The sequence below is a fragment of the Tursiops truncatus genome, chromosome X (genome assembly GCF_011762595.2).
Source record: "Tursiops truncatus isolate mTurTru1 chromosome X, mTurTru1.mat.Y, whole genome shotgun sequence".
Classification (NCBI taxonomy): Eukaryota; Metazoa; Chordata; class Mammalia; order Artiodactyla; family Delphinidae; genus Tursiops; species Tursiops truncatus.
Window position 1 is genome coordinate 118,340,435 of NC_047055.1, and position 15,245 is coordinate 118,355,679.

The 15,245-nt window shown below is 42.7% G+C and overlaps 1 protein-coding gene across 6 annotated transcripts in view; it reads right to left on the reverse strand.

Moving 5' to 3' along the window:
• Positions 1–15,245, reverse strand: part of RAB9A (RAB9A, member RAS oncogene family) — a 50,955-nt gene that overhangs the window by 14,080 nt on the left and 21,630 nt on the right. For 3 of the 6 annotated variants that reach the window (XM_019925587.3, XM_019925588.3, XM_019925584.3), the window contains exon 1: positions 3,081–3,253. The gene's annotated coding sequence lies outside the window, so the exon portion shown is untranslated. Of the gene's footprint in view, positions 1–3,080; positions 3,254–8,463; positions 8,576–15,245 lie in introns of those variants that run through there. The other 3 variants (XM_073798970.1, XM_033849092.2, XM_019925582.3) reach the window with 2 other exon arrangements.

Genomic DNA, 15,245 nt, shown 5'->3' on the forward strand with positions numbered 1-15,245 from the left:
GTACTGCACAGGGAACTCTATTCAATATTCTGTAATAACCTATATGGGAAATGAATCTGAAAAAGAATGAATATACATATATGTATAACTGAATCACTTTGCTGTACACCTGAAACTAACACAACGTTGTAAATCAACTATACTCCAATAAAATTTAAAAGAAAAACACATCAACCTTTCCCCATTTCACCTAAGTCCACCCACAGTAAATGCCATGACCCAGGTACCTATGTGCTGGCGTGCAGCTATTTTTTTTTTAATTTTTAACAAATTTATTTATTTATTTATGGCTGCATTGGGTCTTTGTTGCTGTGCACAGGCTCTCTCTAGTTGCGGTGAGCGGGGCCTACTCTTTGTTGAGGTGCGGGGGCCTCTCACTGCGTTGGCTTCTCTTGTTATGGAGCATGGGCTCTAGGTGCACGGGCTTCAGTCGTTGTGGCACGCGGGCTCAGTAGTTGTGGCGCACGGGATTCATTGCTCCGCGGCATGTGGGATCTTCCCGGACCAGGGCTCAAACCCGTGTCCCCTGCACTGGCAGGCAGATTCTTAACCACTGCGTCACCAGGGAAGCCCCAGCTGTGTTGTTTAAAGACACCTGGCCCATGACCTTGGCTGGGCAATAAATTTTGTTCTAGGACAAAGTTAGAACGTGATCTCATGACTGTGATTAGACTGTAAGCTTCAGGGAGGTGGGGACTCCCCATTGCCCTTCATATCACCAGCACCTTTGTATCAGCAACCGACGGGCTACTCAGAAAATGTTTGTTGACAAGTGGAATAATACAGAAACCAAATTCCCTATGTCTGCTTCAAGGGCTCTCAGTGACTCTCAAGTTCTGACACTTTTGCCTTCGGAAGAAAAAAGGGGGGGAGGGATTTCCCTGGTGGTCCAGTGGCTAAGACTCCACACTCCCAATGCAGGGGGCCCAGGTTCGATTCCTGGTCAGGGAACTAGATCCCAAGTGCCGCAACTAAGACCCGGCACAGTCAAATAAATAAATATTTAAAAAAAGGGTGGGGGGAGATTCTGTTATCAGAAATTTTTTGGTCAATCTTTCAAATGAATGAATATGTCCCTTAATCAAGGGAAATCTCTTCAAGTTCTCAAATCCTCCCCACCCCCTGCTCTTTCTAAAAATGAGGAGGCGGTACCCTAAATAGGAACCAACATCACATTTGAAGAACTAGAGAAGCGCTGACTGTGAGCTCTGGAGTTACACAGACTGAGGTCAAGCAGGGCTTCTCAACCTGGGTGCGAGCGACATTCTGGGCCAGACAACTGTTTGCCGTGGGTCCCGTGTATTGTAGGCTGTTGAGCAGCATCCCCGGTCTCCACCCAATAGGTGCCTGCAGCACACCCTCTCAGGTGTGAACCAAAAATGCCTGCAGACACTGTCAAATACCCTCCACCCCCCACTGAGAACTACCACTCTAAACTCACACAGCCCTGCTCTGAATCCCGGCTCTGCCCCCTCACCACCCAGACCTACCCCTCCTACGCCCCAGCAAATTCTTCATCTTTAAAATGGAGCTAATACCACAGAAATGCTGTGAGAAGTAAATGAAATGATGTACTTACAGGATTGACATGCACAGACCTCCCAGTGCTGGAGTGGCCGCCCAAGAAATGGTAAGAAATGAGGGTAGACTAAAAGTTCGTCTCTAGAACCAAAGGAACTTATCTGCAGGCCTACAGAGTACCACAGTCTAGATGGAAGAAGTGGCTGAGGAAGAAAGAAATGAAAATAGGAGAGGCTGGACAAGAGGGAAGAGCACTGAAGTATTTCCTTAGTCTCCAAGAACCCGGCTTGGAGTCAAGGCCAGCAATGTTCTACTTAGTTTTCCTCCGTCTATTCTAACCTCACAAATGATAAACCAAAAATATCCCCAACTCACAAAACTCTCCAAAGTAAATAAGTCAGCAAGCCAGAAACTTTTTAGTACAAACAAGAGGAATTTACAATGTCCACACAAAAATACTCAAAGCCCCAGACGGCCACAGCAGATGCACAGAGTAGGAGGCAAGCAGTGAAGATAACTTCAACCTAAGCTTCTAAAAGCGAAACAAAGAACAGTCTTCTTAAAAGTCCCTGGCTGAAGAATACCGAGCTTCCTTCATCTCTTCAGTTTTGTTCCACCCAACGGTTTTTGAGATTACGGGCAATTTACGTATTTTCCACTACAATGATGCCAGAGAAAGACAAACCCGGAAGAAAAATTTTTTTAATTGATTTTTTTAAAAGGAACCAAAATCTATTGATTTTTATCAGGCCTCCGAAATCCTACAAAAAGAGCGTGGTCACGTGACAATTTGGAAACTAGCAGAAAACTCATTCCTAAAAAGAACCCCGGTCACGGGATGTGTCATCATTTGAAAAGAAAAAAACCTCCACCCAAAAACCAACTGATACCTCCACAACTATTTGGTCAGCACTTAAAATTTTCATCTTGCCTCCCTACATACTAAGTTGGAAGAAAGAGAGGAACACGATTACGAAACCCTAGCGAGAGTCTGAATCCGATAACACCCCACACGTCCCAACTGGTCTTCCGAGTGGCCCCAACACCTTAGCAAATATCCACCTGGGAAGCAGGTCGGAGGTCGCCAATATCAAATCGTGCGCGCCTCTGCTTTCTCTCCATGAGTCATGCGGGAGTGCGCTGGGTTGGCGTGCCTGGGTGGGTTTCTCCGTGTGACCCTGTGTGTCTCCCCGGGGGTTGGTGTGGATGTGTCCCTTTCCCTGGGTGTTTGGGTATGTGTCACCGGGTGTCGATGGATCTCCTTCCCCGTGTGTGTGTCTCCAGGACGTCTGGGCGTCTGTCTTGGGGCGTGTGTCTCTCTCCCCGGGTGCGCGACCCCATCTTTCCACCTGCGTCAGTCAGTAGGAGGCAGGGGGCAACAGGCCGCCCCGCCACCCCGGGGGCGGGAGAGTGACCCGCACGGGCCACGCACGCCTCCCGCCCCAGCTGCCCGAGGCCCAGGCCGCACACGCGGCCCGCGGGCTCCTCTCAGACTCTGACGCCCGCGCAGCCCGCCTAGGCCCCCGCCCGGCCCCGAGGGGAGTCAGCGCCCCGCTCACCTCGCAGCCACACGGAGGAAGCCCGGGAGCTCCGGGCCGGCCCGTCCGGGTGCAGTGAGGAAAGAGAGAGGGTCGAGGACCCAGCGGCCAGCTGACGTCCGCAGCACTGTCCGGGTCCGACTACAGCTGCTCCCGTCCAGCACCGAGGGAACAACATGGCGACGAGGCGGGGCCGGGGAAAAGAGGGCGGGGCCTGGCCGGCGGGAACCCTGGGAAGGCGGGGCGGGGCCTGGTCGGGGGGCCCGGGGGCGGCGGGGCCTCGAGGTCTCCTTCGCCCAGCCCTCACCCGCTCCGTGCCTGTCAGTTCTAGCTAAATCCCGGGTTCTCCTCCGGTCGGCTATTCCTCTGGTCCTACGGCTACGCTTCCGCGAGAGAGAGCACGAAATAATAGTTATCTTTAAAGGGTGACGTAAAGTGGAAATATACAGATCGCATAAGCACAATCACAGGATGCTGTGATTACGTTGAGAAATGAATATGCAAATAGACAAACGAGTAGATGAAAAATGAGAACAGCTGTGATACTGTGAAATAACAGGATTTTTGAGTACATTTTTTAAATTTCCTTGCTCTTGTTAAAAATTTTACTGCCTCTGTCCTCTCCAAATAAAAAGCAGTAGTGGGAAAAGGGGGTACTGAGGAAACTCATCTTAATTCCTCACTTTAAACATGGAGTTGATCGCACGGGTCTTCCGATACAGGCTCCTGGAGACCAAAGAGGGATTTTTAGTCCCTCTAAATATATTTTGTAGCGCAGATTTAGTTTGTTTATTTTCCAAGAGAAGGATCTCACTTTTATTATTTCCTGGGCCCACAATCATTAACCTCTGGCTCTTTAGGGAGTCATTTTCAGGTAATGAATCTAATTTAAGACTTTTCATTCAGTACTAGAACGGTTCTATTTGAGAGAGTTTGTCACAAGTATCAATATAAAAGACAATTTTAGAATACTTGTGGAAGTGGGACATGTAATAAAGACTGAGTTCTAGTTTGAGCTTCAATGAATTTTTCTTTTATAGAAAAAAAAAATCTTAGGGACTTCCCTGGTGGTCCAGTGGGTAAGACTGGGCACTCCCAATGCAGGGGACCTGGGGTCCATCCCTGGTGGGGGGAACTAGATCCCACATGCATGCTGCAACCAAGAAGCCCACATGCTGCAACTAAGACCTGGTGCAGCCAAAATAAATTAATTAATTAAATTAAAAAAAAATCTTATCCATATAGGTTATTTCCCCAAGGAAACATGAGTAAAGGCTTATAAAATACAAACCTATTGACAATAGGGAGGAGGAAGAGATATTCATTATCTTATTTTAAAACACATAATTAAAACTACACAACAAAACAAACATATAAGAACATTAGAGTTAATTTTCCAAAAGAAAATAAAAATACGTAGTGTCAGATACATTGGACTAAACTGCAACAAGCATTCCATAGGGTCACTAAGGAAATGCTACCTGAAAATCATGTGTCATAATCATAGCCAAGGAGTGACGGGGTAAGAGTTTATCTCTGTAACCGGTAATACCAACCAGCTATTAACAGGTGCACTTACGAAATTATTGTATCTTGACTTAAAGTAAGCCTTGAGAAAGCTAAGATTTTTCGAAAAAGGGCCCTAAGAAGGTCCTACAAGTGATTCTTACGCTGTTCCAAAATGTGAGTGAGGCATATAAACATATCTGAGTGTAGCCATAGTCAGCACCTGAAGAAAGAATTGCAGAAAGCTACTTTTTCTGAAATAACTCTTACTTGGACACTAGCCAGCTGACTCTTAAGAATACTTGTATATTTTGGTCTCTTCCACCATCCACTTTTTCTTTTTTTTAAATTTACTTATTTATTTTGGGCTGCATTGGGTCTTCATTGCTGTGCGCGAGCTTTCTCTAATTGCTGTGAGCAGGGGCTACTCTTAGTTGCGGTACGTGGGCTTCTTATTGCGGTGGCTTCTCCTGTTGTGGAGCACGGGCTCTAGGCGCAGGCTTCAGTAGTTGAGGCTCATGGGCTGTAGAGCGCAGGCTCAGTAGTTGTGGTGCACGGGCTTAGTTGCTCCGCGGTATGTGGGATCTTCCCAGACCAGGGATCGAACTCATGTCCCCTACATCGGCAGGCGGATTCTTAGCCACTGCGCCACCAGGGAAGTCCCCACCATCCACTTCTTTACCTAATCGATTTGACAGTGCAAGAGTAGGGTGGGTGGAAAGATTTTTCCCTGAAGGGCAAGTTTGGGGCATTTTTGTTGTTGGACATGTGTGGCTGGCAAGCTGACACAACTTAGATAGATGGTCTCTATCACTCTTGCTCCATGAGCTTGTTTACTGACGAAAAACATTGAAGAACTGACGTATTTTGGCCCCCTTCATCTAATTAGGGTTTTCGCCTTTATATTCTGTAAACATCTAGTGCATCACTCAAGGAGGAAAAAGAGATCAAGGCTGCTGGGCATTAATGATTCCTTTCCTTAAATAACACCTACTTATTACTATGAGCACTGGGAGTTAATACTCCATTTCAAGCTGGAGTCTGAAAGAAATCACCTCTGGTGTCTCTGATGAAAAGCTACAAGTAAGTGAACCCCAGATTCAGGTATAATAAATATTGATTATAATTAAACTGACTGTGGACTTCTTACACTCCACGCTTCCACTGCAGGGGGTGCGGGTTTGATCCCTGGTCCCCTGGTCGGGGAACTGAGATCCCGCATGGCCCGTGGCGCGGCCAGAAAAAAAAGAAAGAAAATTAAATTGATTATACTTTTCACATACAGGGAAAAAACACAGGACTCAATGGTCGGCAATTTGACCATTAAATGACATATCTAAATAATCAGATATGTGACCTCTCAGGCATTGAGACTACAGCGGGTAGACAAGACACTGGAGGAATTCAGGGGTGTCCCCAGGCACCCTCCCTCATTTTTGCTTCTATCCACCAGCTGTGTTTATATCATATGACCTTACCTTGCTGAATAAATTGGATTCAGTCCCTTTCCTAAGAGAGCTCAGAAGAGTGGAGAAGACATTCAATAAGCAACTAAATAAATGTGCAGTTATAAATTGGATTAAGGGCCTTGAAGGAAATAAACAAGGTGCGGCTGGTGGGAATACAGGGTGATGGGACCAGAGAAGGCATGAGTGAGGAGGTAACTCATGATGAGCAAGTAGCAGTGGGCAGGGCTGGTGCAGGATGAGGGCACAGCAGTTCACCAAGAACCTAGCATGTAGCTGCACTCAAATTCTAAATAAAGATGCAAACTATTACAAGATCTTCATCACTGATGGAAAAACTGAAATTATAATTTTTTCTCTATCCATAACTAAATCCAATGTGCTCTCTTAAAAGTAATAAGTACATGTTGAATAGCGCTGCTCTTTCTTTACCACACTCTAAACATAGCTTAACCTGGGCAATTACAGAGGGCAGAATGACACAGGCATTAACCTTCAGGAATGAAGTGGGGAATTTGATCCCTTTCCTGATGTCCTGGTGAATGTGAGTCATAAACTGAACTTCACCTTTAAAGGCAGTAGGAGGAAAATCCCAGGCACACCATGGTTACGATATGTAAATAGTATGTTTGTGTGTGTTTGTATGGGTGTTTGTGCACGTGAGTGTTTATTAAAAAAAAAGAATGGAAAGGAAGTAGGAAACTCAAAACAGCTGAATTGTTAGGGGAGTAGAAATCTGGGTAATTTTTATTGAATTTTTGAATCCCATGTTACAATATGCTTTTGAGCAGTAAGTGGAAAATTTTTAATGAAGCAATTTTAAGCAACCTTTCGAAATACTTTCTATGACATCCAAATGTAATCTTTGCCTTAGGCTTCAATGGTAAGGGCCAGACAAAAATCCAGTTATCTTACCAACTCGTTCCTTCAGACAGAAGCCCTTCCGAATCCACAGAAACATATAAAAGTTTGAGCCGCTCCTAGAACTCAGGACAGTAATGCTGCAGTGTGCTCTTCCCACCTCCCCGTTGCCATACGTCTGAGTACCCAATGCCCATCAACAGCTTTCTTGACCTTTTCAGTGTAAAAGCTGAGACGACTATTGTGCTCACATAAGCAACTTCTTTCCTCTCACATCCTCCTGTCAGTGCCATCCACATAGGCATAAATAATCCATGCCGGTTCAGGCTGCTGGCCACAGCTGTAGCTAGGCTCAGCCTAAACTCAATCCCTGATTGGATTAAAGTGATAAATCCCTCACCCTGTCTGCCTAATGAAGGACTGTGGGAACTCTCAATGGTGAAAGATATTATCTAGACCATTTATGTTTCATTTATACACAATGCACAGCATGCAACAAAAAAATATTAGACATGCCAAGAAGCAGCAAAAAGTGACACATAGTCAAGAGAAAACAAAACAATAGAATTGAATATGTTATGACAATTTAAATGTATCTCAGGAATGCAAGGGTGGTTTAACATTAACAGTTTGAAAGAGGGAAAAAACATACAATCAAATCAATAGACGAAGAAAAAAATGCATTCAATAAAATTCAACAACCATTCGTGACAATCTCAGCAAAGCAGGAATAAAAGGGAAGGTTCTTAACCTCATAAAGAATATCTACTGAAAACCTATACCAAAACATCATTCATTCTTAATAGTTAAACTCTGTAAGTATGCCCTTTAAAGCAGGGCAAAGATAAGTATGTCTCTTCAACATTGCACTGAAGGTCTTAGCACACAGAAATAAAAGAACAAGTATCATGATTGCAAAGGGAGAAACAAAACTGTATTAAGCACAGATGATATGCTTAGAAAATGCAAAGGACTCCATAGAAAACTTATCATTCAAAGAGTTTAACAACTTGTCTTGCTATAGACTGAAAGTGTGTATCCCCCCAAAATTCATAGGTTGAAATCCTAACCACCAATGTGATACTCCGGCCAATCAGATCCTCTCTTTGAAGATCTGAGTCTTGGGAAAGCAACACGGAGATGCTGGAACAGCTCAGAGTTCATTCTGCCATGGGTAGTGGTGGCCCCTGGTACCCAGTGACCACAGATAATGGCAGTGGTGATGATGCCAGTGGCAGGATCTAGTACCTATAGCAGTGACAGCATCTTAATTAAGCCATTCATGATCTGGATTCCTGTTTTCCTGCCCACTGTCCAAACTCAACACTCCAGCCTTGCCTCTAAGAGCTACCCAGCATCTCCCCAAGAAACTCCTTTTCTAAGTTAGAAGGAGTTGATGTCTTTATTTGCAACTATTGGGTTGGCCACAAAGTTCATTTGGGTTTTCCATAAGCTGTTAACACTCTCTTAACACTTTTGGATCAGCCAGCTTAAGCTAAGCCATGCAGTGGTAGAAAAAATGACCCCTCCTCAAATCTCCGTGGCTTACAAAAACAAGATTTATTCCTTACCTTAATGTCCATTATGGGTCAGCTGTGGTTCCGTTCCATGTCATCATCCCTCTGGACCCAAACTGATGAACCTGAGCTAGCGGAGCAGCCTCTGTCTGATATATCTCATTGACTGAAAGAAGAGAGATCAAAGTAATACCCCTGCTGGCTCTCAAAGCTTCCACGCAGAAGCAGTGTTCATTATTTCCACCCATGTCATTGGCTAAAAAGCATGTCACACACTGGGATGTACAATCCTTGCAAAGGGAGGGGCACTGCAAGTCACATGGCAAATCTGATCTGAGTGGTGTGGTGTTCTAGAACTGGCCCACTGGGAGGGTCACCAAATATTTGAACAGTAACACAATATAACACAACTCTTACAACTCAGGGCTTTGTTTTATTAATTTGATAAGTTTCAAATTGCATAACATCAATGAAATAAATTGATTTTGAATAAGTTCCTTTTCTGGAGACTGAGTTTGAAACATGAACAACAGTAACATTTGATCTAGTTTATTAAAGTTGGATGCGGGCTTCCAAAGTGTGGGGTGGAATATGCAGAACAGAAACACATATGAACTCATATTGAAATTCCGCTCTAAGTAAAAACCTATTTTACAAAGTTTCATTAAGCATCTACCATGCCCAGAGTTAGCCTCTGGGCTTTGAAGGATATAAATACAACTAAAAACTTGATGGACAATTCAAGGGAAAAAAAATGTCCACAAATAATATAAGGCAATGATAAAATAGAGATACAATAGAGAAAAATTCATAGGATTAGCTAAGTGTGAAATCCCCCACCCTAGAGATATAATGTAATTCAGCCTATGAAAATGTGAGGAAGGGACCACTTTACAACAAGGCATACAATTCAAATGCACAATAATTTTACACCACAGGGTATGTGTGTTTAGATGGAGATGTGCAGGGGAGGAGAGATTGATCCAATATGTTGCTAAGAATTCCCAACTTTAGTCCTTACAACGGTTAGAGTGATGACATTTGATTGAACTCATCTTTGTCAACTAAATTAAGAAACTAGGGGAAAATATCCAAATTTCCTTTTTCTTAAAGAAAAAGAATTTTATGACCTTTACCTTAGAGATAAGAGGGGTTTTTTTGGTTTGTTTTTTTTTTTTTTTGCTTTCAAAATGTCAAGTTTGGGCTGCTTAAAGGAGCTCCAGAGACGGGTGAGAGCCACGACTATCAGAGTGGACCCCAGAGACGGGCACGGGACGCTAAGGCTGCTGCTGCCGCCACCAACAAGCCTGTGTGCGAGCACAGGTCACTCTCCACACCTCCCTACCCGGAAGCCTGTGCAGCCCGCCACGGCCAGGGTCCCGTTGTATCCAGGGACAACTTCCCCGCGAGAACGCACAGCGTGCCTCAGGCTGCTGCAACGACATGCCGGCCTCTGCCGCCACAGGCTCGCCCCGCATCCGCACCCCTCCCTCCCCCCGGCCTGAGTGAGCCAGAGCCCCCGAATCAGCGGCTCCTTTAACCCCGTCCTGTCTGAGCGAAGAACAGACGCCCTCAGGTGACCTACACGCAGAGGCGGGGCCACATCCAAAGCTGAACCCAGGGAGCTGTGCGAACAAAGAAGAGACAGGGAAATCTCTCCCAGCAGCCTCAGGAGCAGCAGATTAAATCTCCACAATCAACTTGATGTACCTGCATCTGTGGAATACCTGAATAGACAACGAATCATCCCAAATTGAGGAGGTGGGCTTTGAGAACAAGATTTATTATTTTTTCCCCTTTTCCTCTTTTTGTGAGTGTGTATGTGTATGCTTCTGTGGGAGATTTTGTCTGCATAGCTTTGCTTTTACCATTTCTCCTAGGGTTCTGTCTGTCTGTTTTTTTTTAGTAGAGTTTTTAGTGCTTGTTATCATTGGTGGATTTGATTTTTGGTTTGGTTGCTCTCTTCTTTCTTTCTTTCTTTTTTTATTACTTAAAAATTTTTTTAATAATTATTTTTTATTTTAATAACATTTTATTTTATCTTCTTCTTTCTTCCTTCCTTTCTTCCTTCCTTCCTTCCTTCCTTCCTTCCTCCCTCCCTCCCACTCTCTCTCTCTCTCTCCCCCTCCCTCCCTCCCTCCCTCCCTCCCTCCCTCTCTCTCTCTCTCTCTCTCTCTCTCTTTCTCTCTCTCTCTCTCTCTCTTTCTTTCTTTCTTTCTTTTTCTCTCTTTTATTCTGAACCATGTGGATGACAGGCTCTTGGTGCTCCAGCCAGGAGTCAGGGCTGTGCCTGAGGTGGGAGAGCCAAGTTCAGGACACTGGTCCACAAGAGACCTCCCAGCTCCACGTAATATCAAATGGCAAAAATCTCCCAGAGATCTCCATCTCAACGCCAAGACCCAACTGCACTCAATGACCAGCAAGCTCCAGTGCTGGATACCCCATGCCAAACAACTAGCAAGACAGGAACACAACCCCATCCATTAGCAGAGAGGCTGCCTATAATCATAATAAGGCCACAGACACCCCAAAACACACCACCAGACGTGGACCTGCCCACCAGAAAGACAAGGTCCAGCCTCATCCACCAGAACACAGGCACTAGTCCCCTCCACCAGGAAGCCTACACAACCCACTGAACCTACCTTAGCCACTGGGGACAGACACCAAAAACAACGGGAACTATGAACCTGCAGCCTATGAAAAGATCCCAAACACAGTAAGTTAAGCAAAATGAGAAGACAAAGAAACAAACAGCAGATGAAGGAACAAGGTAAAAACACAAGGTAAAAAGAAATAAAAACACAAGGTAAAAACAAGGTAACAAATGAAGAGGAAATAGGCAGTCTACCTGAAAAAGAATTCAGAATAATGATAGTAAAGATGATCCAAAATCTTGAAAATAAAATGGAGGAAATACAAGAAACGTTTAACAAGGACCTGGAAGAACTAAAGACCAAAAAAACAGTGATGAACAACACAATAAATGAAATTAGAATTCTCTAGAAGGGATCAATAGCAGAATAACTGAGGCAGAAGAATGGATAAGTGACCTGGGAGATAAAATAGTGGAAATAACTACTGCAGAGCAGAATAAACAAAAAAGAATGAAAATAATTGAGGACACTCTCAGAGACCTCTGGGAAAACATTAAACACACCAACATTCGAATTATAGGGGTCCCAGAAGAAGAAGAGAAAAGCAAAGGGACTGAGAAAATATTTGAAGACATTATAGTTGAAAACTTCCCTAATATGGGAAAGGAAATAGTCAATCAAGTCCAGGAAGCACAGAGAGTCCCATACAGGATAAATCCAAGGAAAAACATGCCAAGACACACATTAATCAAACTATCAAAAATTAAATACAAAGAAAAAATATTAAAAGCAGCAAGGGAAAAACAACACACAAGGGAATCCCCATAAGGTTAACAGCTGATCTTTCAGCAGAAACTCTGCAAGCCAGAAGGGAGTGGCAGGACATATCTAAAGTGATGAAGGGGAAAAACCTGCAACCAAGATTACTCTACCCAGCAAGGATCTCATGCAGATTTGACGGAGAAATTAAAACCTTTACAGACAAGCAAAAGCTAAGAGAATTCAGCACCACCAAACCAGCTTTACAACAAATGCTAAAGGAACTTCTCTAGGCAGGAAACACAAGAGAAAGAAAAGACCTACGATAACAAACCCAAAACAAATAAGAAAAATGGTAATAGGAACACACATATCGTTAATTACCTTAAATGTAAATGGACTAAATGCTCCCACCAAAAGACACAGACTGGGGGCTTCCCTGGTGGCGCAGTGGTTGAGAGTCCGCCTGCTGATGCAGGGGATACGGGTTCGTGCCCCGGTCCGGGAGGATTCCCACATGCCGCGGAGCGGCTGGGCCTGTGAGCCATGGCCGCTGAGCCTGCGCGTCCGGAGCCTGTGCTCCGCAGCGGGAGAGGCCACAACAGTGAGAGGCCCCCGTAACGCAAAAAAAAAAAAAAAAAAAAAAAAAAAAAAAAAAAAAAAAAAAAAGACACAGACTGGCTGAATGGATACAAAAACAAGACCCATATATATGCTGTCTACACGAGATCCACTTCAGACCTAGGGACAAATACAGACTGAAAGTGAGGGGATGGAAAAGATATTCCATGCAAATGGAAATCAAAAGAAAGCTGGAGTAGCAATTCTCATATCAGACAAAATAGACTTTAAAACAAAGACTATTACAAGAGACAAAGAAGGACACTACATAATGATCAAGGGATCAATCCAAGAAGAAGATATAACAATTGTAAATATTTATGCACCCAACATAGGAGCACCTTAATACATAAGGCAAATACTAACAGGCATAAAAGGTGAAATTGACAGTAACACAATCATAGTAGGGGACTTTAACACCCCACTTTCACCAATGGACAGATCATCCAATATGAAAATAAATAAGGAAACACAAGCTTTAAATGATACATTAAACAAGATGGACTTAATTGATATTTATAGGACATTCCATCCAAGAACAACAGAATACAGTTTCTTCTCAGGTGCTCATGGAACATTCTCCAGGATAGATCATATCTTGGGTCACAAATCAAGCCTTGGTAAATTTAAGAAAACTGAAATCGTATTAAGTATCTTTTCTGACCACAACGCTATGAGACTAGATATCAATTACAGGAAAAAAATCTGTAAAAAGTACAAACACATGGAGGATAAACAATACACTACTTAATAACCAAGAGATCACTGAAGAAATCAAAGAGGAAATTAAAAAAATACCTAGAAACAAATGCCAACGAAAACACGACGACCCAAAACCTACAGGATGCAGCAAAAGCAGTTATAAAACAGAAGTTAATAGCAATACAATCCTACCTTAAGAAACAAGAAACATCTCAAATAAACAACCTAACCTTACACCTAAAGCAATTAGAGAAAGAAGAACAAAAAAAAACCCAAAGTTACCAGAAGGAAAGAAATCATAAAAATCAAATCAGAAATAAATGAAGGAAACGATAGCAAAGATCAATAAAACTAAAAGCTGGTTCTTTGAGAAGATAAACAAAACTGATAAACCATTAGCCAGACTCATCAAGAAAAAAAGGAGGAATACTCAACTCAGTAGAATTAGAAATGAAAAAGGAGAAGTAACAACTGACACTGCAGAAACAAAGGATCATGAGAGATTACTATAAGCAACTCTATGCCAATAAAATGGACAAACTGGAAGAAATGGACAAATTCTTAGAAATGCACAACCTTCCGAGACTGAACCAGGAAGAAAGAGAAAATATGAACAGACCAATCACAAACACTGACATTGAAACTGCGATTAAAAATCTTCCAACAAACAAAAGCCCAGGACCAGATGGTTTCACAGGCGAATTCTATCAAACATTTAGAGAAGAGCTAACACATATCCTTCTCAAATTCTTCCAAAATATAGCAGAGGGAGGAACACTCCCAAACTCCTTCTACGAGGCCACCATCCCCCTGATACCACAACCAGACAAAGATGTCACAAAGAAAGAAAACTACAGGCCAATTTCACTGATGAACATAGATGCAAAAATCCTCAACAAAATACTAGCAAACAGAATCCAACAGCACATTAAAAGGATCATACACCATGATCATACGATCAAGTGGGGTTTATCCCAGGAATGCAAGGATTCTTCCATATATGCAAATCAATCAATGTGATACACCATATTAACAAATTGAAGGAGAAAAACCATATGATCATCTCAGTAGATGTAGAGAAAGCTTTCAAAAAAATTCAACACCCATTTATGATAAAAACCCTCCAGAAAGTAGGCATAGAGGGAACTTTCCTCAATATAATAAAGGCCATATATGACAAACCCACAGCCAATGTCATCCTCAATGGTGAAAAACTGAAACCATTTCAACTAAGATCAGGAACAAGACAAGGTTGTCCCCTCTCACCACTATTTTCAACATAGTTTTGGAAGTTCTAGCCACAGCAATCAGAGAAAAAAAAGAAATAAAAGGAATCCAAATCAGAAAAGAAGAAGTAAAACTGCCACTGTCTGCAGATGATATGATACTATACATAGAGAATCCTAAAGATGCTACCAGAAAACTACTAGAGCTAATCAATGAATTTGGTAAGGTAGCAGGATACAAAATTAATGTACAGAAATCTCTTGCATACACTAATGATGAAAAATCTGAAAGTGAAATTAAGAAAACACTCCCATTTACCACTGCAACAAAAAGAATAAAATATCTAGAAATAAACCTACCTAAGGAGACAAAAGACCTGTATGCAGAAAATCATAAGACACTGATGAAAGAAATTAAAGATGATACAAACAGATGGAGAGATACCATGTTCTTGGATTGGAAGAATCAACATTGTGGAAATGACTCTACTACCCAAAGCAATCTACAGATTCAATGCAATCCCTATCAAACTGCCACTGGCATTTTTCACAGAACTAGAACAAAAAATTTCAGCATTTTTATGGAAACACAAAAGACCCCGAATAGCCAAAGCAATCTTGAGAAAGAAAAATGGAGCTGGAGGAATCAGGCTTCCTGACTTCAGACTGTACTACAAAGCTACAGTAATCCAGACAGTATGGTACTGGCACAAAAACAGAAATATAGATCAATGGAACAGAATAGAAAGCCTAGAGATAAACCCACGCACATATGGTCACCTTATCTTTGATAAAGGAGGCAAGAATATACAGTGGAGGAAAGACAGCCTCTTCAATAAGTGGTGCTGGGAAAACTGGACAGCTACATGTAAAAGAATGAAATTAGAACACTCCCTAATACCATACACAAAAATAAACTCAAAATGGATTA